General features: G+C 39.5%; 1 long non-coding RNA gene across 1 annotated transcript in view; it reads left to right on the forward strand.

The window, feature by feature from the left end:
• Positions 1-27,537, forward strand: part of LOC144194836 (uncharacterized) — a 181,353-nt gene that overhangs the window by 137,007 nt on the left and 16,809 nt on the right. Inside the window, exons 6-7 of the long non-coding RNA XR_013325998.1 lie at positions 2,675-2,718; positions 20,635-20,689. This is a non-coding gene — a long non-coding RNA (uncharacterized LOC144194836). The remainder of the gene's footprint in view (positions 1-2,674; positions 2,719-20,634; positions 20,690-27,537) is intronic.

The raw sequence follows: 27,537 nt of genomic DNA on the forward strand, positions 1-27,537 counted from the left end.
GGCAGCATTCAATTAAACACTCAATAGCAATGTAAATGGAACACAAAGAGGGGCGTGCTTATTTAAATCTATTAGTAGAGGGGCACTTATGCAAATGAATTGGGTGCATACGTGATTGTTACTCAAAGTGGCTTTTAACTGCATTGATCATTTAGGGTTGATATAAAAGGTCGACACCAGCTTTTTCAAAACCAGCTTTTGAAAGACCAAACTTTTTGAACTATTGCTGTGACCTTTACAATTTAACTCAATTCAATGTTTTATGTTTGTATTACCATGACCCTAGTGAGGATAAGCTCTGATTTTACTTATCTGTCATTGCAATTTTCATTGTAATTTCATATATTGCATTCAAAATGCTTCATTCACTGACAGCCATCCCAGGTCCAATTGGGTGCACATCTACGTATTACCTTCAATGTCACTCAATAAATATATAAACAAACCTTGCAATGATTTAGCTCGGTATAAATTTGTTACATTTCAAAAAATGTTTAAACTCTCTGTAGTCTTGCGGAAATCAATCTAACATATTTCAACTGTTTTAAAATGCAGATAATCAAAATGCAATTTAAAACTAGGGAGTAACATTGCCTCAAGGACAATTGTGCATTTGTAATGAAGTCTGGGATATACTTTGCAATATGTTGATGTCTGTACCTTTCACTACTCATGTAGTGCCTGCAGAGTGCCCATCACCCTTGCCTCTGTATGCGGCTTCAAAAGCTACAAAAAGACTCACAGATATGGAGCAGAATGTGAATGTTCATGGGTGTGCCTGGAAGACCCTCCCTAGCCGGTATAGAAAAACACTTAGTGTTAATGTAAATAGCAAGGCGGCATAAATCAGGCGCCCATGCGCAACCCGGGAGAGTATCGTGTAATAGTTATTGCAAAATGAAGTGGCATTGGGATCAATATCCCACTATATCTCACTCTGGCGTAATGGCACCGAGGGAAGCTGGAGGCCAAGGGAGTCCAGTCCCTCCACCGCAACACGGCCCTATAAATCTGCAGGACCCGCAACCTGCTTATTAAAGTGCATACACAATCAGCAGAAGCCATCCCAAAATACAAGCTTACTTACTGACCTGGAGTCAAGGGAATGAATGGCTTTACCTTGTCTTTGAGCAGAAGGTTAAAGACTGATTGACGTTTTAGCATCCTTTTTGCTCATCATCTCATCCCAGTTGAGACAAAGTGTCGATTTTAGTCCGGTATTAGGTATTGGATGTTAGTGGCAGCCCAAGTGGATAGTGGGGATTATATATTTTCTTTTATTTATTTAAATGCCACCGCTTTACAGATTTTTTTTTAAACATGATTATTGCATGAATTTGCATGAGGGCTGTCTAAGAATGTTTTAATGCTACTGACATGGCTTGACGACCAATCCAGTTTGACTTGGAGCAAACATTCGTTGCCAGTCAAAACGGATCGGACGGCTAACCCTGCAAATGGCCACCAATAATAAAATGAGTACCCTTCAGAGGGGTCAAGAGCCCAGGTTTGAGATACTAGTGCTCTATGGTGGCAGCAAGTTCAACTCACTGTGCGATATTCTACTCAATGTATTTCCCTGATTAGCCACCAAAGTTAAACTCTAATATATTGCTCGCTGAAGGAGTCTGGAATGTCGTCTGTAATTATTTCTTCACAAATGAAAGAAGAAAGGAAATCATTTTCAAGGTCATGTTTCTTAGGTTTGGAGCGCCATCTCAAAAAGGGTGATTAAGTTTTAATGCACTACCGTATCTGCAATGGATCCATCAGAATGTCTTTGAATTCCATCTTTAAAAACTAGCATTGAATCCTAGATAGTAGCTGGTGAATTTCAAAGGTCTACACAACCATCTTCAAATGCCAAATTTATGTCACCAAGAAAAAACATTTCCAAGCTTTTTTCCACCATTAATGGAACCTTTAATCTGTACAACTCAATTGAAAAACATAATAATTACATGTTTTTGAGCAAGGATTTAAGATTGCTTGCTTAGTTCAGACCAAAGTAAATTTCCAGTTAATAGAGGGTGTCCAAAAAAGTATTTTCATTTTTATTTTTTATTTCCCCTCCCGAAAAGATTTCATTTTCTTTACTGAGTTGTGCAGGTTGTAGGTCACATTAATGGGGGTGGAGGTCTTTTTATACGACACAAACTCTGGCATTTGGAAAGGAGTGTCTCGACTTTTTTATAACCACTATATATATGGGAAATGAGATTTAGAGTGAAATAAGAGTCTAGAAAGTAGTACTTTTTGATTATACTTTTCTTGTTGCTTTTCCGAATTTTGAGTCATTACTTTCTCTTTCCGCCACTCGAGTTGCAATATAACTTTACAACAAACGGCATATACCCAGATTGAATGGCATATTTTATAATAATAATAATGGTGATGATAATAATACTAATACCAATGGCATGAATCCATTTTCTGCATTCAGATTTTATCCATCCTTTGCCCACACGAGATAGTTTTGCAAGTTCAGCTTTGGGGCACATATTTTTGCCCTATCAAATGGATATTTGCATGAGGTTAGGAAATTGAATGTTAGACAGAAGTACAATAACCAGTATGACATGTGGTTCACTGCTTTTTTTTTCTTGCTTATAATCCAGAATGTACGATTTAAGGATCCCCGTCAATAATTATATATTTATGTTATGTTTTGCAGGCATAGGACTGTGAGGGACTGTGTGCATCTCTCCTCCACAGTTGGTAAGTACATCTTTTAGACTTTTTTGTCCAAAGTTTACATGTTGTTTAATTTCTCCTGGAAGAAAAGTCAGAGAAATACAGTTGAATGAATATACGGTTTCAGAATTAGACTAGAGTAAATGACAGTTTCCTACACCCCGACTCACAACGTTCAATATTACAATGGCAATATTATTTTATTAACTTTTTTGGACTGAATCTTTTCTCCATTGTGAATCATTCATTGAGAAGGACACCCTTCAAAAGTTAGATTTGATTCCAACACCCACTTACAGACAGCAACACATTACCAAACTAACAGCTAGTTTGTGTAGTTACTTGAGCCGTAGCTTTACTTGATGATAAACTTCAAACTATTTAAAAAAAAAAAAAAAAGCAAAAATGTCCATAAAGGCCATGAAGCCTTCAAAATTTCTTGTTAGCCTTGATTTATTCAAGTAAATGCAATTTGGCCACCATCTCAAAGCCTGTAGTACTGCATTCATAACCTCACATTCTGATTATGGTCTTAAAAATTGAGAACTTAGGAGTATTTGCTTTTATCAGTTTTCCCAAAGTTTATCATGGGTCTACCTACAAAAGAAGCCCGAGCACAACTTTACAGTGCAAACCTTGAAGTCGAAGTCTCTAAAGTGGGAGTTTATTCATATTTTTTAATATAAAGAAATGCTAGAAAGTGATGCCTTGATTTGAATTTTAATTTGTTTGTCCTGCTATGTTCAAACTGATGAACTACTATGTCAGCTAATGCCATTTGGCTATGTGGTTGAGCTGGGAATATGTTTAACAGTCTAGTGACAGTACAGGATCATTGATGGCTTGAAAGAAATGGACCAAAAATGGGTATTTTCTTTACCAAGATACTCAAGTAAAATAAAAAGTTATGTCGTGAAACCAACTGGCAACTAAATATTACATTTTTTTAACTAGCGTATTAAGATCTGTTGTGGTTCTATTTTTTTACTGATGCAGTCCTAAAGTGAAGCATACTGAGAAGTCTTGCAAATATTTTGCCCCTTGAAGCTGCTGAATAATATGAATGCTCATTTCTGTTGTGCTGAAAAATTAGGCAGGATAATGATATGTCTTCTTTAATTCAAAACTAATAAGAAAAAACGGGAGACGACTCATTTAAATATAATTGGGCATTGTGTGTTAAACACGGCTTATGTCATATTGACACTAAATCCACTCTAAGTAGATTTTTGTGTCCTTTACTAGAACATTTTACCCATCAGCTGAAGAGAGCAAAAACTATGAGACACATGAAACTTGGTCAGGCTGTGTAACATGATTCAAAGAAGACAGCAGTAACATTTAACTTTACACAGAGTATTTTCTGACGTGCATATCCATAAAAAAAAAAAACCTCACAGTGGGCTGAATAAAATGTCTGAATGAGTTAAGAAAAATATTTGAGAATGCTCCTCACAGCCAGAAATTATTACCTTTATTGACACATTCAACCATGAACCTTTGTTTCATTGGGCTCAACATCTAACACAACCTGTTATTCTCAACGGCAGCTGATGTATGTAAACAGTATGTAAATGACATGTAGAAGAGGACAGCCAGACTGACCTGTAGCCTCAGTGTCGATTTGTGACCGGCGGCTGACCCGTCATCCTCTTGTAAATGACTTGACAATAGAGCAATGTATTGATCTGGTCAGACTTCGGGCAAAAGGGTCAAGAGTGTGACATGCAGTCTACATCTGCGTTATGTCTGCAGGTGAAATGTAGCACAAGCAGCCTTGCTATTTCATTTTTACTATATAGGAGGATTCTTTTTCCAACCGCTAGTTCTCCATATTGTACACTAGCACTTCCCTAGTAGCTCCCACCCCCTCTTGCTGCTTCTTTTGGAGTGACCAGTGAAAGAGCAACATCTGGAAGGAGCAGCAGTTTTCCCTGAATGTGTTGTTTTTTGGGGGGGGAGATCGTAGCCCCTGATAATCCGTCTCCCTCCTCATTAAAGGAGCTGAATAAACACAGGCCTCTTCCAGTTGTTCCTATGAATTTCCTCAGCGGGCGTCAGGAGACCAAAGCTGGGGCTACCGGATCAAAGCTGCCGGCAGCCCCGAGTTGCACCCGGAGTGAGATTGTGTTCCGGGGTTGGGCCCATTACCTTTCTCCCCGAGAGTCTCGGAGGCCACTAGGTCACGCTGGCAGTCAGCTCACTGGTCCGAGATCAGCGGAGGAGGAGGAAGAAAGGGAAAGTAAAGCAGCAGGAAAGGAAACCAGAGCAAGTCAAAGGAGATAAATATGATTAGGGGAAAAGGAAAGATCTGTGTACTGAACGTTTGGGCGACGGTTTTGTTTTACGCAGCAATTACATTAATGTTTTTATTATTAATAATGTAGGGTCATGCTGGGTGATGATTCGCTGACTTTTGTAAGGATTAATAGAATCCCTGCTGTCTTTATTGGGCCTTGTTTTGACCCATGGTTGAAAATACGTGCTCTTAAATTTCCCAGTATTGGTTGTTTGTATTTTAAAATTAATGAAACTAAAATTCTTCACTTGTTTTTTTTTTTTTGTACGGCAAAATAGGGGGCACCAAAGCTCACAGACATGCGACTGGGAAATCCCCTCCAAGCAGGCTAATTCCACTGAGATAAAAATAGTTGGAAGTTTAGCATCGACGCTGATTTATCTTACTGTGTGTGGTTTTTGCTGTTAGTCACCAGTGTGTGTGGTTGTTATTGAGGCAATCAAAATATTTAAAAATGTGTTTCATATCAAGTTCATGATTCACTTTGCTTCCTTGTTTAGATATAGATTCAAAATGATTTTTTTGAAAGAAAGGTAAACACAAGATATTATCCAAACCGAGTGATATTTGTATCTTGACAAAACTACTCAACTCAACCATCCACACTTGCTGAAAATAATTCTGTAGACGTTTGGCAACATTAGAAGAGAAAATGGTTCAGACATACAGACGCTCGGACTCACAAATATGAAACGGTCAATGTAATGAACTTATTTGCCTCGCTGTACGATAGATAGGGATGCGCTTGGAAATGACCATCGTGTTTGCGGGATTGTAAATGTCCACAGTGCGTGAGTGCGTGCATGTGCGTATAAATGGCCCTGTGGTCGTCATCAGGCTCCCATCAGCCCCTCCATTAGTTACTGAGCTGCGGGTCTGTGCTGTAGCCCACCTGCTCTGAATACAGATTAGGAGAAGAGCATATGAGCTGCAAACACAATGAAGACAAACACACACACACTCAGAACTGATAAAATTAATATATGATTTACCTTGCCATTCAGTGACTTCATTTATTACGCCCTCCTAAAAAGAATAATTGCTTTGTGTACAGCTAAGTGATTGAGATGTTGCATCAGAGCCACAAAATAATGATTCGATTGAAAACATTTCCTCTGGCTGTGAAAAGCACACAGACGTACAAGCACTTCATCTGGCGGCTGCCACATCATAGCTTACGCGCTCTGAAATAACGACACACTGCACGGTACACACACGCTGGCGGCCCCGCACAAAAGCAAACACGGTCGCCTACTCGGCCCGTCCTTCCTGAGCCTTGGACCCGCGCGCTCGTGACGAGAAATCTGCAGGCAGTCATTACGGCGAGTCGAGCAAACACTCGGTCGCCGCTCTCGCTCACAATGTTTTTGCACGTTCTACTCTTGTGTTGATGCATGCGTGCACTGACAAGCATACAGACACAAGGATCAAATGTCTACATATAATAGACCGGTGGCTGTGTATAAGACCATGAATGGCGCTGATAGAAAGTCTGATGGTTGTTCATTTTTCTACCGCTAGACCACGAAACAGCGCGTATCCTGACATGCCAACACCGCATCTTGATACTTTGGGTTCCCCTCTGTATTTCACCTTGTCTATTACTGTCTTTTCAAGAAATATTTGAGATGCCAAAAGAATAGAAGAAATATGACCAATCATCTCAGAGCTCCCTTAGCGCTTGGAGTGTGTGAAAATTGCCTTTTCAAGGTGAAACTGTCATTCTTTCCTTCAAAATAAATTGCTTTAAAAGTAATAAAATATCTTGGGTTGAAAAAAAAGATTTAAATGCTAATTATTTCAACTAAATAATACATACCACAACTACAAAACATAATGTAACATATTCAAACTAGATGTCCTTGAAAATAATGTTTTTGTGTGCACGTATTTACTTAAACTTGGCAGCATTAATTCGCTGCTAGGCTCTCTTAATCAAAATGAATGAATGAGTGGAACGAGTGCCCTTACAAGGGTTAATGGCAAAGGGTTCACTATAACTTCAATGTCCCTCTCTGACAGTGCAATGGGGCCCATGGGAGACCTTTCTTGCCCCCCCCCCTCCTCAAAACATTATTTCGCCTTTTAAGTCACCTAGCTTCTATTTCCTCCAATAAAAACTAATACGCTTTCGGAAATCACGGCTGCGCTACTACTGGATCCGAAGCCCAGCCTGTGATTGTGGTCCACAAGGCCCCTTTTAGTTTATTTATTCTCCCCACCCACCCACCCACCCACCACCACCACCCACCACCACCACACTGTTTTGGACCCCCCAACGCCAACACCCTTAGTCCTCTTGGCCCTATGTGCTTTAGGGCTGATTGCCTGTGGCGCATGCCCCATACTCGGTAATCAGACAGGGGAAGGAGAGGGGGCAAAACAGCAACTCAAGGACCTATAATTGGGAGGGATTTGGAGGGCAGTTGGACTTTACATTTGGTGCCGTAAACATTAGCCGTTTTCTTTTGGGCTGCATAAGATGAAGGGGCAACTAAGTTGGCAAATGTCTCTATTAAAATCAAGCCATGCATCATAATGCATAATAGGTCATCTTTATGTTCTACCAACAATAAAAAATCAACAAAAGTGGCACACATTGTGAGAGAAAAGACATACTATTAGTATGAGTATAGACCACATCGAGAATCTAATCACTGCTAGCGAATTACTGTATAGTTAGTGCTGTATCCTTAGAAAGCATCTCTCCTACTAGGTATTTGTGTCATTGAATTTTCAATTATCTCTACTTGAGCCCAATGTTGCGTCATTTTCTGCATTCTGTAAACTTCTTTAGTGTATTGTTAGCCACTGAACAAAAAGGGAAAACATCTGTAACCTTCAAATCTTTAGAAGTGTCACACGTGTGCAAAATTCTGCTTTTATTCACACATACCTATCTATAAATCTAAATACATTTGCAGCGTTATCCTTTTTACTCTTATATTTCTGTATAGGATCAATCTACCCGAAAATTCCAAGTTAGGGTTAGGGTTCAATAAGTCAAATATACTAAATATTTTCAATATCTAGAAGCGATATAGAGCTAAATCGCTACCACAGTCACACTTTTTAACCCGAGGGAGTATAAATAAAGTACAAACTTAATGGTGTCAATTCCGTATTATGTACCTCTGATTGGACTGACAGCGGTAAGTGTGGACGAGTTGGCTGGAACTGTAAACACTATTTAGTGTTTTAGGTTTGTTTTGTTGGCACTGGTTATGGCCTACATACAGTAGCATTTTGTGCTTTTGTTTGCAATGAAACTGTTAACTGAGATGACATTGTCGTATAACAATTTATAATATCATTTTACTACTTCTCGTAATGTTACTTCAAAATCCTAATTTCATTGGCCTCCAAACCTCCCGTCTATTCCTCTCACTTATCAGCAGTAATGTTACGGTTAATTTGAATGAATTTTAATTCTTTCATAGAATATATTATGACAAATTTCAATTTAAACGGTGAAATCTGATTTATGCGAATATTTGGGTTACGTCGCTAGCATTGGAGCACGGAACTAGTTTGCAACTCAAATCCTCCTTGTACTTACAGAGATTTTTTTAATGGTAACCAGTACATTTGATCATTATCTGTTATGCTGAACATATTCTGAGTCATTGACAGCAGAAAAATCTTGTACAATTTCAAAATCCACAATCAGTGATTTGGCCCTTTGGTAACCTTCAACACCACATTGAAATGTCTGCCATGTTTAATTTATTTCTCGCGTTACATATAAAAAGGGAGGCCCGTTCAAGACAATTTTATCATGAGCTGATGATTCATTAAACCCTTTTTTTTGTTTTCTATCTGTGCATTGCTGTTTTCATGCTTCAGAGGATAACTGTAATGTTTGTGTGCACCCTTTCTTAATTGTATTAAGAGGATGACGCACTTTCTTACTCTGTTTAAGCTCACTTTAATTGCCTGTGAATGGTGCACCGGGGAAGCGGGGACCGAAGGCACAATGTGGACACGCAATTAGCTATCTTTCCTAAGCTGCTTTGGGGGAGCTGTGGAAATGGGAGCGAGGGCTCCAATTCACGGAGGAATTTGACACACGAGGCAACAAATGCTATTTTGTGCTGGCATCTTGATGGACTGACATTTTATTCATTAAAGAGTCATACATTGGAGGCTAAGGCACGACAGAGAGAAGTGGTCAAAGGAGCTAGTGTCTGTGATGAAAAGCCGTAGACACCACTGAGATAGAGGTGAGGCGCAAATAAGAAATGAAGACAGAGGCAGCGGGCTAAGAGTGATTGAGGGAGATCACAGCCGAGACGCATGTGCGAGCGAGCCCTGGCAAAATGTCACTTTAGTTGTGAACGAGTGGCGCGCCGATGACAATATGTCTCCCGGAACCATCCGGCATGTGCGGGATCTGGGAATTGCACCCATTTTACATATTTCACCTAAAGTGACATATCAAGTGGAACACATGGGGACGCTGCCAGCAGTTGGAAAAATAACACCGCCGCTCCTTCATTTGGTCCCGTCGTAAAAACGGACCGTTTTATCGGTTTTCGACATGAACCTTTTTTACATTCCTTGCCTAATCATAATGACGGGTCTGCAGTCCATAAACCCCTTCCACTTTCTAAATATTAATTTTTTTACGATTACATTTTTAGACGCGTCTCGTGCGGATTGACGATGATCACACGCGTAAGTAGCTCTTAAAAGATGCTATTAGTTTATGATCCTCTCTTCAGATTGGAAGAGGCCGTGCAGGCATCTTTCATGTATATACATTTACCAGCGTACTTCCTTAAGTAGCTGACGTCATGCATTAGCCTAATGGCATTGTTGCGTATGGCTTTTAATAGCACACAATGCAAAAGGTAGAGCCCACTGAGCTACCAGTGCAGCACTTGCCCCTCCTTTTCTGCGTCGCTCTCTTCATTTTTCTTTGCTTGCCTCCTTTTTTTCCCCGTTTTCCTCCTGAACTCCCTCAAACACGCCTTCCCCCATCTTGGACCACCTCTCCCCGGTTTCTCTTTTTCACCCCCTCTCTCCTTCTCTCATCCCAACTCAATACCCCCATCCCACCCTCACTCTTTTTTTTTCATTTAATAGTGGACCTCGGAGTGGTTGCCATGTCGACCAGCCAGCATATTACTATGGCAACCGGTCTGCGCGAGACAAGGCTGCTGATTAGGGAGAGATGTCTAGTGTAGCCTGGCCAGTGGAGGGAGGGGGCGAAAAATGGGATGGAGGGGTATTGTTGGGGTGCGGGAGGGTTTCCAATATTATAAAGCTGCACATTGTGTTTGCTGTACTGTATATAAATGTGGATTGTACATGCATCTACAAAGCCTGGTCAATTTTGATAACCACAACTGAACATATATTAACTCTATATACATTATGTACATATTATGTTTGTTACTATTATATATATGTTTAAATATGCAAAATTAATTTACTAAATTACAGCTATCAGTCATTTCATCAATTGCTAAGATCCCATTCTGCCAAAAATGGAGACTAGTGTTGGCTCACTTAACTCCATTCCAGTCAGGAGCTAAATATTACAGGAGTTATTACTAGTGTCTTGATGACTGTATTATACTGCTAAATTGTTTAAATATAAGTCACAGTGAGTTCATCCTGAATTCTCAATTCTTTAAATTTACTGTGAATTCTTATCAGGGTTGTATCACCAATCATCAATTTCATTACTATGCGATAGAATATCGATTCTTTGGACAACTAAATAATATTCTCCCATATTACAAATTGTGCCACAATTTGATACAAAGGGATTCAACTGATGTAATAGATTATGTACACAATCTGATGCATTCCACCTAAAAAAGAAATATACATACATATATATATATATATATATATATATATATATATATATATATATATATATATATATATATATATATATATATATATATATATATATATATATATATATATATATATATATATATATATATATATATATATATATATATATATATATATATATATATATATATATATATATATATATATATATATATATGGCACATCTAAAAGTTGATTATATTAATTGATATTTTGATTGATTTTTTTGAACCCTTAGTTAACTATTCACTACCTATTATGCTATTACATAACTGGATTGTTTTATTTAGATGCTCACATTGTTCATTTAGGAGGATAGATCATGAGAAGTGCGCCTTTTACGAGCAGTAAGTTCTGGGTAGAAGTTGGTGGTACTTTTGCTACAATAGAATAGATCATCTGTCTGTAGCGTGATGCTATCTGAGTGACTGAGTCTCCTTTTTTAACATCACCCTACTACAAAAGCACTGATGAACATTGCACAGAGGATGCCACAGGCCTCCCAGATCCATCAGAGAAACTAATTACAAAGATCAAATTAAAGGGGGGGGGGTGAAAGGAGGTGATTGGAGTGGGGGTCACCCTTCACCGTTGGTCGAGTCAAACCGTCATCTCAGTGAAGATAGTAATTACATCTTATTTATTATTCATTCTTGTGCTAAATAAGAGTTTGATGGTTCAGTAACAATAATAAGCGTGGAAAAAAGGCAGCACAAACTGCAGACTTACTAATTGCTATGATGATAAAACGTCTGGAAAAGTGTTGTTATTTACTTATTCATAACATGCAACATAAGCCCATCACAATGCACACAGCAAATGAGGTTTTCTTCGTGAGAGTTCCCTTGTGGACAGAATTCTCAGCAAAACCCGGATGCCATCCCTGCTTTATCAAGTACAGTTTTTGTCCCCCTTGCCCCGAGCACCAGGCAGACATTTAATGGACTGCTGTTTTTTATTTTGACAGGGGCTCAAATTGAAACATAGTATCAAATCGTCAAGCGATTATTCGGTGAAATACCAAACCTTTTACCATGTAAAAATATTCAAAAAATTGTCCCTTGAAAATTAATTGTCTTTTTAGACTTTATTCACCTGGATATATTTTAAAAACAGTTCCTCTTATTGCCACACAGCTTTCAAGGCCCACATACTGGCATGTTCTGTCCCAGTAGACACAAAACCTACCAATAGTTTGTTTCTATCTGATTCCGTACTTGGTTATAGAGCTGTTGACTTGTTACGAAGATGCAACCAGTGTCTTTCATGCACATGCGTTTAACTCGTCATCCATGTGGAGGCACATTTATACCAGTCATAAGTCGAGTGTGCTAACCGCTGAGCTGTACTTCCAAGCTGGCAGCTGGGGACCAGCTGGCAGCTCAGGATTTGGCAGGTGGGGATGCACTAGAGGCCTTATTCTGGTCCACCACACTACACCACACCAAGGCAACAGGTTAACCACTGGATGGGGGCTGGTGACTAACAACAAGCTATACATGGAATGCAAGTCAGGGTATTTTCGGTTAGCACCTGAGACCTATAAATTGTAGTGGACACTGAAAAAGAATCAGATGTAAACCAACCTTTTTTCATCCATGTCTTGTCAATTTTTACGTTACATCTATTTGTGCTCTAATTTCGTCAGGTTTATTTTATTTTAAATATCCTTATCTGGAGTAGGATCAGACCATGTTTCGTGACTGATACTATATCCAGACATTTTTAAACATACGCAGCCTTCACATTTTGCTTCCTCCTACAATAAATGTTTTGCGTTGGTGGAGATCTGTGCTTTAATCAGTGACATTCATTACAGCATTGCCAAAACAATCTAATGATTTCTTAAGACTTTTGCTCACTCCTGTATCTTGGGAAATATTAGCACCTGATAAATTACACTGCAACAGTAATGACAACAACAAACATGCTGCAAAATGACGGAAAAACTGCCAGGAAGACCGCCAATGGAACATGAGTGATGCTTCAATTTAAGTTTAATCTCGCAAAGTGTGAACTATTCTTTAACAATGGTTAATCTTCGAGTCCCGTGGGTGGGTATGTAATGACAGTCACCATGACAACGCATTTTAACAGCACTTTTGGGGAAATGATGCATGATTTTCAAGATTTTGTATCTATTCACTGGAACTGATAGAAATCCAAATTGATATTGACACATGAAGAAAAGTAGCGCGTTGGCGGGAGACCTGGGTTCAAATCCAGGTCGGTCCACTTGTCTGCAGTTTGCATGTTCTCCCGGGCCTGCGTGGGTTTTCTCCAGGTATTCTGGTTTCCTCCCACATTCCAAAGACATGCATGGTAGGCTTATTGGAGACTCTAAATTGCCCCTAGCGTTTGTCTCCTTGCGCCCTGCGATTGGCTGGCCACCAATTCAGGGTGTCCCTGGCCTCTGGCCTTTGGCCTGAAGTCAGCCAGGATAGGCTCTGGCACCTCCAATCATTTAACTTAGTGTTGAAGAGGGTGTGTAAACATTTCCTCTCCACTGCATGTGAATATTGCGATCATCAGCCAGGCTCCTCTATACCTCGCTTCCCCCTAAACTGAACTCTTAAGGCACCTCATTATAAGACTGCCAAATCTTGGCCTCATTGGCTGTGGTGGAGGTGAAGAATATCACATCATCAGAAAGTGGAGATGGCATTATACTCGTCACAAATTATAGATGATTTTTAGTGTGTGTGGTGGCAGCCTGGCAGCCAAGTGCTACACTTAAGTTACTCTCAGGGTTCACAATACCCCTTCAGCCTTCAAATGTAAGAACATTGAAAGTAAGTGTCATGCAGTAAAATGCAAAAATAAACATGCATTGTTTATTGGAACAAAATAAAGTGTGTTACCAAGACAACAGCCAGCACGGTCCTTGGTCAATGTTCTTTATGAAAAGTTCTTTATGAAATCAATCAATTTACTTTCAGGCAAATAAAAAAAATGAAAATTTGTAATACTTTTAAAAATTAAATTTACTTTAAAGCCTTTACAATGTGTTTTAATTAACAATGTCAGTAGAATATATAAAGTTACATGGAATACATCTTAACCTTGACTTGGTCAATATGATTTCTGATAAATTATTACTTTATAAAAATTGGTATCTACGATTCATTGGAATGACTATTTAAAAAATGTACATTTAAAATATGGTAAGTACAATTTTTAAAATCTTTACATCTTACATATAACTGACATTAGCAGGTATTATGAAAATTCTATTATTTTGTAGAAAAGTATGAAATTATTTGTAGAATTTCTATTCATTACAGTTAGGACAGACCCATGATATAAATTTCCTCTCCAAAACAAGTGCAGCTTTAACACTTAAAGTATACTAACTGTTTATCTAGTTGTTTTGTCTCTGTGTTTCTTTGGTCCATGGATCTGTGAACAAAGGTGTGCCATCTCATTGCTGTACAATGTTTTGTTCCTATCGTGTCTTTGTCCTTGAATCTCAAAGGATCCCTGCTAATATACTTATATTAGGCCAATCAAGCAGCTGCAGACAGTCTAATTGAATAGTCAATACCTGAAAGAATAGTAAGCAATGTTTAGAGATGTCCAAATTTGGGCGAATAGGGGTTTCTTTCTATCCCTCTGTTCTCGGATATTTCATCTTGCGCATTTGTAATAATTATTATAACTTTGACAATGCATATATTTGTCAATTAAAGTTGTATCCTTGTAGCCAGTGTTTTTGCAGGGCTGAGGCTTTGTGCCCCTTTTCTGTTCTTACACACTGTTAGAAGTGATACTTCTATTTTCATATCAAGCTAAGTCAGACATGTTGGAAAAGGAGGTTAAAACACGTAATAGCTAAAATAGGACATGACAGACATGGCTATTGATTTTATTGATTGATTCCACTTGGATGATTCGCAGTTTTGGTCTAAGCTCATAAAGACTCATGGAATTTGTCAGTAAACCTCCCTGGATAACTGTGTTGTGGTATGGAAATGGCAAATAGATGTCTAGCCCAGACAAGAGCAGTTGCATGTTTTTGTGGTTTTGGAGTGAATAGTAAGCTGCCTTATTTTTATTTTCAGAAATTAGAAAATGTATTCTCCCATTGATGAATCAGTGGAACGAACTAAAGCGCATTACAACATACATCGTTAGGACATCGTATAGTAAATAAAGGACATCATATAGTAAATATAGTCTATGCTTGAAATAGTGCTGGTATGCACACAGATGAAGCTAAATTAGCCTTATTAATAATGACTATCATTTGGAGATTATATTATAATGTATAGTATGTATTTTTATGCATCATCTTTTAACCGTGCACCCAAGTCATTTAAGGAAGAGACGACCAGCGATCTAATAATTGCCGTCGATGGCTGTCGAGATAAAAATCATAAGCAGAAACGTACATTCAAATATTCAACTGAATATGAGATTTGTCTCCCTACAATTTGACATATAAGTCACCGATATGCCAAAAGGGAGGATTCTACCACTTTGGTCTTAGCGGAAGCCTGCACTTCTCTCAATGCTTTTGTTCTAAATGCAAATGCTCCACTTCAGTGGACACTCTCGGCCATTTTTACGGGATAACAACCAAACCACAGACAAACGCATCGCCCCACTGCCCTCCCAACACATCCACACTAGCATGTGCGCACTGACCAGATCACACCCCCTCGGGGTTGTGGGCCAGCGTTTGAGCGATGTCTCCCTAGGGGGCTGATATTTTATAGTTTGTGTCCATCAGTGGCATAGCCCAGGGCGCCCGGGTTGACAGTAAGTGCTCTCAACACCGGCGACACTGATTCATCTGCGCTATGACACAGATGAGAGAGAGTGGGGGAGGGCAGACAGGATGGGGTGCATGCAAGTATTCTGTTTACTATCAGAACATTGCAAACTGAACTCCATTGGCAGGTTCCTGGGTGACAATGAGAAAAAGGGCTCCGATCTAACATTGCGTTTCAGTTTTTCCGCCATTGGCGCTAGTGCAACAATCCGACTTGTACATATAAAGTTACCTATGAACCCCATCGTTCTGCATGTGCATGCTTAGGCAGGCAATCAATGGGCCACCATATTCTGACAACTCTATTATTATTATTTTTATTTATTTATTTTTAGGTATAAAGCCAGTGTTCATTTTTTTCTTGTCAGCAGAAGGTAATTTTCTGTATTGTGATTCACTAGTAAAAATTGGTGGCGAGCTGCCGCTGCAGCTTTTGCTTCGTACAGGAGCGTCACCCACAATCTGAAAAAAAGAAAAAGAAAAAAAAATCAAATAAAATAAGGCAGCACCCCAACCCCCATCCAATCTCCAACCAACCGCGCCCCACACCCCAGCTCCTTCTCTCTCCACACCGAACCCAACATAGCTAAAGCTGAGATGGGCTGCTAAATTAGATAAGCAGGGCTGTAGCACAGCGCCCCTGATTAATAAAAGATGCAGTGCTCCCAGGGGACGGCCCCTGTGAGGGCCCGGCCGAATCCAGCCTCAGACAATGGCGCCAGCTTTTGCACATTGAACAGGAAATGGAGAAAATGAACCAATCATGGAAAATAACATTTAAAACAGTACTAGCCTGTGACCCTGCGTTACATTACACATGCAAAGTAATAGATAATATTGCATGCTAAAGGTGCAAACGCTGAACAAAAATGTTAATATATTCCCTTATTTTAGAATCATGTCAGGAAGAACCATTGAGTCGCAGCTTGGCTTATCTGTTGGCCATTTCAAATTCATGGTCATCTGATTTCTATTCCACAATATTAACATTCCTGTTTTATATTTATCAAATCATATTAGTAATCAAGGTAGAGGTTTTAGCAATAAATACTCCCCTTTTAATGCATGCTATTTTCCAGCCCAAGCAGCAATATATAACTCTAGCCTCATGATGAAATTAACGCTCAGGTTTGACAGAGAGATATGAACATATGAACACTGCAGTTATTAATATAGTTGTGGTTTGCAGTCGGGTAGAACTCTGTGCAATCATTTTGAAAGGTGCTTCTTCATATTTGCCTTATTTATTATTTCATTGGTTTATTTTCCATATTCATTAACATGAGGTGAGGGGGACAGTATGTTAGGAATGTGCTATGATGAACTGCAGTTCTCCACCACTGTAAACTACAGCAACAATAATAAACAAACATGGTGTAGTATTATTAAATACATATGCACATTTGAATATATTTTTCTGCCAGTGTCAGAAACCACCTGCTCCATTTACATGATTAGGATGAACTCATTCGGTGCTATTAATGATGATGATCAATTCATTTGAACAGGGAGGACTGGCAGCGATCATTCACAGTTCAAATGAATTGGACATGTGTCACTATCATTGGCAGCAAATTAGTTGACTCATTTAATAACAGTCCTACCAGTTAATATATATTTGACGTCGGTTGTGGTCATTTTGAGTGAATGAATGCGATCAATGTATTCTGGATGGGGTTTTCTGCACCGAGTACTGCACGTGTACTCGTAGGTATGTACAATGGACCTAAAAAATAAATGATTAAATAAACGAGAGGGTAGATAATAAGACAAATGAAAGCTAAAATGAGCCAGTATGACAAGGTTTAAGTAGCACTTGGCTTCACTGCAACTATGGTAGGAGTCAAGGAAAGACCAGTGTGTTAACAGTTTAATAATATTGTTAGCAGACAGTACAAAACAGAATTAAATAACCTATAATCTTGCTCACAATTCTCATCAACTTTTTCAGTGGAAAAATCCCAAATATTGCTAACATTCTTACTGTATATAGAACAATTTTATCGACAAATGTTACAACATATTGTAAAAAAAATAAAAGCAATGCTTTAGTGTAATTGTTGTTGTGATGCATATATCCTATATTTTTTTATGAAATTTGTTCGTCAATGCACATATCCGTTAGTTTGCTATGTGGAAGAATATTTCGATGAAATATTGTTTCTATTAAAATGAAAAACTATTAAACAAATGCACATCCGTCGTAGATCATAAGGCTACAGCATTTTAACACTACAAGACATGTTAGAACAGTTCCAAAAATGGTTTCACACACAACAGATGTTACTTTATAACTCCATCTGCCCCATTCACATGTATTTCATCACGACTGTGTTAACTACCACAATATTATCCCTTTCATTACTTGTGTTTGGAGTGCCAACAGTGAGTCATTTACCAATGTAGACGAACAAAATGAATGTCATATAGTCATAACAATTTTGACCCGGCTGTCCAACAAATGGGTCTCTGTATATGAGACACAGCAGTCGTGATTAATCAAGATGAATCTTTCTCGAAGTATGTGCATGGGTGCAATCATATGACTTGAGGAGTTTTTCTCCTTTGTACGTGGAGTGCCTTTGTAGCCAACGCCACAGTGTATTATCTTGAAGTAATCCTCGCCTGCTTCTGCCTGCGAACAAAAGCAAAGAGCGTCTAATTTTCTGCCCGATAATGCTCCTCATATTGAGATGGAAAAAGGTCAAGGGTTAGCCTGTACGATTTTGATTGGTTTTGAGTGTCACATGTCCTTTTGCTTAGATAAAACAACCAGTGGTATTTCATTTATGACGCTGTTTATATGGACTTTAGCAATTTTAGGCTATGCTTCAGTGAGGAAGTGCACAGTTGTCTTGATTACAGAGCATCTATCATTTGGCACTGGATGCAAGACTGTTGCTGATAACATCTTGCATCAGCAATTTTTTTTCCTGCTTTTTTTCCTTTCTCTGAGAACCCCGCCAACCTACAAAGATTGATGACTTTTTTGAATGCATATGTATAGGCTGGGCACATGCAGTTGAACCTGCATTTGACCTCCATCTGCTCACAGCTATTGTAACATTCACCACAGCAAAATTGATTTCTAGTTCAACCAGAGAGGGTAAAACAGAACACGCTAATGCTGCTTGAGTCTCAAGCCTATGTGAGACAATTCTATAATAACTACAGAGCTGAGCTTAATTTTCAGTTCAAATGGCATTTTGCTGCTCCATCTGATGTTTGTGTGAGCCATAATATAGGTTTACGGTTACAAATGAAGACTTTCCTCTCTTAATTAAACTGCATTTATATTCTTTCAATATTTTCTTTATTTTGTCTGTCAAATATACCTATATAAGTGCTGATTGTTCCCACATGAGTTGAGTCACTGCTACAATACAGCGCGCATGTGCATGTGTGAAGGGTTTCCTCACGTGACAAGGCGATTTTGGATTATACCTCCAAATGCTTGCATTTTTTTAAATTTCACATGTATCTAAGTAAAGGCCCCATTCAAAATGTGTTGAGCATTTATCACAGGTAAAACTGCATTCTTTATGCACTAAACATGATCGTCTTAAAGAAGAAATGACAAATGGTGCAGATTTCTCGACCTTAATGTGAAAATCGGAAAAGAACGAGAGCCCAAAATAACAAAAGCAAATTGTACAGCAAATTGCCGAAAGCATCGGGCATAAAACCCGAGTTAATGCGACTGCAATCACAAAATCTCTATGTCTTAATAACGGATGCACTGGCATGCATAACGAATATACGACATCAAAATAATTCATATTAGTGGATATCGTGTGGAAATCCCCCAAAGCATTACATACCAACAACATGAGATCATTTATCATTTTCTTTGTCTTTCATTTCTTTGCTTAGAAGCTTGTGAATAATCTCTTTGACCTGGTTTCTTGTGTACCCCCCACCCCACCCCCTTCTTCTCTTCATGGCACCCCGAGGGCCATATGCATCTCGCATTATGCACTCAACCAAACAACCTTCTTCTCCGAAGAGCGCTCCGACTTATGGGAGTGGCTTCCAGTTGCCCTTTAAGGTCATTCCGCCGGTCACATGACCGGCCACCGGAGCCCCTCGGGCCGAATGACGAACGGAGCTGGCGGGACGCGGAGGGCGTCGGGGGTGTTTTTTCCACAAAGCATTCTATAAAAGTGTAACCGGGCTGTATTTGCCCTTTCCTCTTCCTCTGTGTTCAGCCAACAGGCCCCTGAAGATCTCTTTATAAAAAAAAATAAAAATGAAAGAAACGGCACCGATGCACCAACGCTCATGTAATCCTCCACCTATGTCCCCCTCCCCTAACCTCCTTCGCATTCCCTCGCAGTCTCCGACAAGGTGACGCGACGAAGGGGGCTTGTTTGGCCCCCCAGCTAATCAGCGCACATTAGAGCATGACTAAATACATCTTAAGTGCTGCTAATTGCTTACCAGTGAAAACAATAACAGAGCACTTGCCCAGAGGCTCTAGAGTAGAGGGGCTGAGGCACTGGGGACTGGGGGGGTTGGGACTGGCACGGCGCCAATAGAAGACACTGGCACCATCCGTCACCCCCGTGTTTGAACTCACACGCCACTTGGCACTGTCATTGCACGCGGCAGATGCCCCACAGCCACCATATGTGGAGCATACTGCCCTCAGACCTCATCAGCCAAGATTTAGCCTCACGCGATGATTCCAGACAAGCCTCATCCACTTTTAGAGGCCATCTTACATCACTGCATTAATAAACATGAATTAGTAATGACACAATTAGACGGGCTTGTTCCGACATTTGTTCTTTGCATTAATGGGGGTCTCCACTGTGCTTTGGACAGAAGAAACATAGAACAGCAGACCTTTTAGATGTTAAGGGGAGAGTTAAGAGAGTTAAAAGAAAAAAGAGGTCACTCACTGCTTGTGATTGTAGACTGTATGATTTAAAAAAAGGAGAAAAAAAACATCTGACATATTCTATGTTTGATACTTTTCTGACATGCTGTTTGTTTTTGCTTTTTTCCGTAGGTTGCCTTCTGTGAATTCGTCATTTGAATAGCCTGCGAGCTACTGTGATCAAAAGGTGCGTGCCACTTAGTAACAGACTCACAAAATCTTTGAAAAGAAAGTTAAACTGAATTAACCCAAAAGCCACATGAGTTGTGTTGACACAAAGGGTAAAAAAAACTAAACTACCTGAACAAAACCTGTACAAACTTTTTTTTAATTGGATTTGCGTTGACGTATTCCTTGGTGGAGTAACTTTGAGACTAATGATTGACATCTCACAAGACATATATTGTCTCTTATTGGTTATTTAGCTCATCTATCATTAGAACTTGAAAAAAAAAGTAATGTATTATAAAAAGTAATTTTATGACAAAAGCTAACTGGTAACTGGAGAGCACAAAAGTTGATCCAACTTGACTATTCTTTAGTTGTGGTTCACTATCAAATTACAACTGTGTGCATTAATTTACATACTAGAAATTCATTATGACTTTCTTACTTAATCTTTCATACTATAATATGAACAGACAAAAATCAATACTCCACAAACATGGTGAACATAATGCTTTTTAATCAGAGAACTAAAGAAAAGTCAAACATTCTTTGGCATTTCGTAATGTATAAAACACATTTTGATTAGACAAGCAAATCAAGTGTTCTGGCAATACTGGATTTCCTGTATTAAAAACTGTGTATTGATTTTTGTTTTACCCTTAAACATGCTTAAAAAATCTTTGTTGTAATTATTTAAAAAAAATACTGGCTGTAATTTTAACAGAGACTAAATTTGCGCATAATCGATTGCTCAAACAAATAAATCCATCCAGTGAATTACAAATTAGGAACATTGTGTAAAAGACACAGCTAACAAGCTGTATTCATTATTCATTTCATGTCTGGTTTCAATAATAATTCCATAGAAAGGTCTTTTCCATTGCGCCATCTTACTGCTGTCTTCCTGGAAAGCGCATCTCACTCTGAGTGTGTCTGCTGTGCAGGGTTTCAGCGCTTCCCCCCCGGGATTTGTGCGCTTTTGTTAGCATTTCTGTCAACACGCCCGGCCTAATTGCTTGATTAGCTGAGGTTGACTGGCCTGTTAATTGAATACTAATTTGGGTGTGATGTGTTTAATGAAGATGCTAATTTATTGCTTGGCACTCATCCAAGAGTTAGCTGTTTTCGAGTGCGAAATCAAGCAGAGGGGATGGAAGTCAACAAGAAGAGGCGGCTTTCAAAGCACATGAATCAAATGTGCAAGGTGATCACATTTAATAGCGTTTATCTCCTTGAGATGAAGCTTGTTATTTTATGGCAAACTCTTGATGTGAGTAGAAAGAAATTAGAATTTTAGTATAGTTGTCTTAATTGAACAGATTCTGGCATATTGTCTAATACGGACTGTTAGAAAGACATTCAGCACTTTTCCCCTCAAATTTTGAATGTTTGACTAGAAGAATTTATTAACAATATTTACTATCAAAAATATAATTTTGCATGACCCAAATTGTGACGTGTACAAATGTGGATGTCAACTCTAAATAGGGCTATTTTTGCACGTTCCTATTTATTAAAAACAGATATTTCCAGCTATATTAAATCATATTAAATAACCAAGATAATTGCTGGTATTCATAATTTTCTGAAAAAGAAATAGAGGCAAATAACTGTCCTTATGTCACCTTCCAAAATTCTCCTTCCAACCTCTACACATCACCAGTGACACAAATTTTAACTAAAAAACATAAGTTACTTAATTGGCTTAGATAAAGGTGATAATTATTCAACTGGGAAGTCTGGTACCAAATGATCACTGTCAGCTCTCGCAATCCTAATGGATTTGACACCTATAACTGTCTATGGCAGCCAATATAGAAATACAATAGTCTCCATTGACCAAGTCAATATATTCCTATGATTTAATTCACCATTATGATGTTTACAATAGTTTAACAACACAACTGTATTGTACTTGGTCTTTATATTTTTGTAAGGAGGAAGAAATGCAGCTGTTTGGGGTCTTTATAGTGCGCTAAAACATTGATCATGAATCAAAGGTTAACTTTTCAATATATATATATATATATATATATATATATATATATATATATATATATATATATATATATATATATATATATATATATATATATATATATACATGTATAATGTACTTGATGAATAACATTCTTTATTTCCTTTGGAAAATTGTCTTTACATCAGTTTTTTTCCTAAAACACAGTTCCCATGTGGCATTGGATGCAAGGTCTTCCAATAAATCTGGGGCAGTTTGGAATGTAGTCTCGCTCAAGTCCTCAATTATGCACAAGGACATTGCCTTTAAAACCAATCAATACAAACTTGATTTCGTTTTAGCATTTGGACTGGGTGGGAGGGCCCCCAAAGGGAATTGTTAACCCTCCTTCAGGTCCGGCGCAGCTCAAGGCCTTTCATTGACTGCTCTTCCCTTTTGTTGGACAGTCCTCTTATTTTGCCAAAAAAAAAAAAAAAACGCAATAATATTCCCACAAAATTAGAAACTAGATGAATATTCCATCTATATTCCGTCTTGGGTAAAGAAAATCCAAAAAAACATTGTGATGTGCTTGCTTGAGGTTGAAATCAAAGTTAAGACACTTGAATAGAGGCATTTCTGTTCCTTGCTTTCATTTGTATCCAGAATTCAGGCTTTTCCTTTCCACCAGACCGAGGATTTTCTCTCCCAAATTTCGATCTCAGTTGTAATTGTTGCAGTCGAAGGTGTGAGCTCAGTATGTGGGGCCTCTTGTGTCCAAATTGTGTTTGAGAGACCGAGAGCAGGTCGATGAGTTTCTCTCTAGACAAGACACAAAGAGTGTTAGAAGAACAGTAGGTAAATCAATTGACATGGTTTTGTTAGTTTTAGAAACCATAAATGGCTCCTCATCTCTTTCAAGCTAGTGTCCTGCTTACCTCGTGCTATCATGCTCAGCACACACATGCAACAATTTTCCTGAGAGTAAGTCATAACGGGCCAGCAAGATTAAAAGTATTGGTGACCTCAGGTGTTGAGTGGACTTCCAGTTTTAACACAAACACGTGCATTTTTTAGCATTCTCTCGCCATCTATTACTTAGCCCGGTAGTCGTCTGTTACCTTTGCGCGCTTAATGAGTAAGCAATTACCATAGGCTGCAGCCCAATCCCACTGGTGCGGCAGCATAGTCCGAACATGGCATCCCGACCTGATCGGCTCAGCGTCCGCCTCCTGCTTGTATTCCCCTTCTTCTCCCTTGTACCTCTTCTCCCTTTCGCTGTGGCTGCCGACTCTCTTTCTCCATCCTCTCTGCAGCCTCTCTCTTTCGCTCCTCCCAGCTCCCAGGCTGCTCGGGGTTTTAGACGGAACACTCACACAATGGTTGATCAATACAGGTATTGATCCCCTGGCAAAATGTTTAGAAAATCCTTCTGGGCAGTCGCGGTGCAGCAAGGAGGCGGGGCGCCGAGAGGGCCGGCGTGCCATGTTATTCTTCGGCGAGAGAGCCACCGCCAACCCCATTGGCTGCCAGCGGTGCCGAGAAGAGGGCTGGTATGCCGTGTGGAGTCTCGGTCACCGTGGTTTGGCACACTGCGCTGCTTCCTGGCTCAATCCGCAAAACTTTCCGGACCACCAAAGCAGAGCACCGCCCCGCGATGATTGCTAGCCAAGCGTTGGTGCTCGCTTCCTGTCCATTCACTAGTCTCTGGGAAATTCATTTGCATAAATTAGCAACCCTGCAAGCGACCCTTAACGATGATTGAATTCATGCTGGCTCGCCTGGCTTAGCCGTAAAAGACACCACAGCTTGCTTGCACGTGTCGTTCAACACAACCTCGTCTAAACCATGAATGTCAAAGTGGGGCCAAATGAGAAACCTTACCTCAACGTGTGCCTGTTTTCAAGAGGGATCAATCCATGAGTTGTCCTGCACATTGCTGCGAAACAAAATGACACAATTAGCTGCCCCTTAGAACACACCGAGGTTGGTCTAATGACAGACAAAAGTCAAATTCAGTTCATCCACTAGTCAGTTTCTAAGATAGTGTGCAGGGAGCTGTTTGAATTTGTTGCTTTGTTTCAATACTTTTTCCCCAGCAGTTGAATTGCAATGGATTTCACACTAATCCATAGTAACAATCTAGAGGTCCAAAGACATGCTCTTTTATGTCATTCTGTGAGTCTTCCCTTCTATCTGTTGGAACCCGATGACGACACCGTATGATCAGTGGCCACATCCCATAGTGAACATCCTGTCAGAAGCTTATCCAACTGTGAAATACTGATCAATTATTAGGTGCTATCTTGGTGTTATGTCAACATGTGAGCATGATGAACAGGGCCATGCAGGAAATGTATTGGACAATTCAGGCATCCCACAGCTTTTGTGAACATTGGATTTTGGCACCTTATATATCCACTTGAAGTAAGGTTTGTCAGTGCAATATTTACTATTACAGGGCACACTGGGATCCATAGTTTACTGCATTTTTGCCCACGATTTACTAAAGATGCCACTAGGTTTCATCCCAGTTGGTCACATTCTGACAATTTCCCTGACGTTTCTCATGTTATGTCAAGGCTTTATATAGCTACATTGTAGATGCCAGAAAGTATTGAATGACATTCTTGGTGTTACTCTGAAGTCAATAAATGTCACGGTATGTCATCACAAGGTTGTAACATAGAGAAATGTTCCACAAATGCACAGAAAACATTCTATACTATGTTTCGAAGCAATTTGCAAATGTTTTTTTATCAAGATGAGTTGTTGAAAAAGGATTCGTATTCCTAATATATTGACTCCTTAAGAGGACTCCTTTTTGCACTGGCTGCTAGTTGCTAATAACTTGCTGATATTGTTTATTATGATACTTTACACATGCAATAATAGCAGTGTAAGTTTTGACATGATGTCACTTGTTCTCTTATCCCAGCCCTTGCTAAAAAAGATAAATGAACATCTGTCCACCATACGACCAACCAGAACTGTTTGTCTTTCTCTTAGACATTTTGGTCCACTCCCCCTTTTCTCTGTTTTTCTCTTTCCTTCACTTCCAGGTGGAAAAGCTCTTTGTTTTAAGACATCGTTGAATGACAAACATGATGATCACTAACATATTAGATGATTGATGAAAAAAAGTGCAGATTATGATTGACAATTGGACAAGTGCCTTGAAACATTTTTAATACAAACAATATAGTTGTAGGCCTTTCAATGCGGCCAATGGGATGACTTCCTTGTCACGTTGTTTGCTCTTGGGAAAGTTTTATACATCATTCACCACTTCACCTCCTTCTCCTTTTTAGCTTTTACTTGCCCATGTTTTTAATGTCATATGGACATGCTGTATGTGCCTGACTTTCATCTATTTCCTACGCCCCTATTTTTTATTTCTATATTCGTTTTGAACTCTAGTCATCATGTTCCCCCTTCATATTTTCACCTCCTGCTCCTTCCTTCGCCTGCCTTTCCCACTGGTGTGAGTGCATGCTATTCATTTCGTATGAATGCAGGGACTCTTTGGTGCATGCTTCTAGCAGAAATCAATTTCAGCTCAGACAGCATAACCAAACAAAGCTCCACGCTCATTTCGGCAAGGGCCTCGGTGTAACCCATCCCTCTCATTCTGCCGTCATTGGGAGACATTTTGTTCTCGCCTCTGAAGCCATTATGTCAGTCACTACAGATGTGTGCTGATGTGTGACTGCTGCGGCTAAATGGATCCTGGCGAGCAATGATCGTTAAAGAGTAGACAGTTTGCATCTGTTAATGTATATGTCACTTTTATCACCACCGAGTGTGTCTCTAAACAAGAGGCGGGGTCCTCCCGCTTCATTGTCGCTGAGACACACCGGAGGTTCTTTTTGCACAAACAAGGGAGACCGTGCAATAGAGTGCAGTAGTAAACGCTGCCTCCGGATCAGCTTCTTTCCATTGCTCTGTTGTTATTGATTTCAGACAGACATGGAGACGGACGCAAAGAAAGGGCCTTTTCACAGCGAAGTTAAACGGTCAAGTAGTGGGATGAGGGTAGCTATCACCACTTCATTGACGAGGTGGAAAAATGTCACTATTATGGAAGCCCTTGCAGCAAATAGCGAGCTGATTGGATGAGTGGCCCCAGGTCAGAGTGCCGCATGCCCCTCCTACCCCCTGCAGCCAAACGAGCACAAATACAAGAGAGAAATCCACTTGATCTGACGGTTAGGTTTGGTTCTACCGGGACTTCTGTTGAATTGTGCAGGAGGACACGAAATCATTACATTTCATTTCTCATCCATTTATTTTCAGAGAAAATGAGGGTAACGATGGCTGCTCCTCATAGGATACAGATCGTTAAAATCTAAACCGAATTGCATCCACGTGTTAATCATTTAGCCACTTGATGCACTGAAGAGAGGAGATTGAATATTTCAATTTTGGGTGAATTCACTATTGTGTTTTTTATTTAAAAATGCATTGAATGTCTAGCGTCTTCAATGGCAGCCAATCAGTTTAAATAAGTGCCCCATAAATGTCTCCGATAAACAAGCGTCCAGGTCCTCAATTCAACCTTTACCTTCACCCGAAAGAATGGCTGAGGGTTCAACTTCAAGCTACTCTCAATCCCCGCCCTTTCACGTCAGTCAGACTAATTAGCTGAGCATATCACCCATTTGACTGGCCCCTCCTGCCAGCATAAGACGGACCGGAAAGGTCAGCATGCCACAGCACAGAGCGAGCAGCGCTTAATCAGAGGTGAAATGGTTTCGTTTCCAAATTGATTCCAGTTCAAATCAAACAAGAGCCTCTAGTGTTGAGCTGCTCAAATATGCAAGGCCACTGGCATGTGATGGATGGCATGCTATTTATTTTCTGCTCTGTATGACACATTGTACATCGAATGTCAAGGGATCTCTGTTGGA

The sequence above is a fragment of the Stigmatopora nigra genome, chromosome 3, assembly GCF_051989575.1.
Source record: "Stigmatopora nigra isolate UIUO_SnigA chromosome 3, RoL_Snig_1.1, whole genome shotgun sequence".
Lineage (NCBI taxonomy): Eukaryota > Metazoa > Chordata > Actinopteri > Syngnathiformes > Syngnathidae > Stigmatopora > Stigmatopora nigra.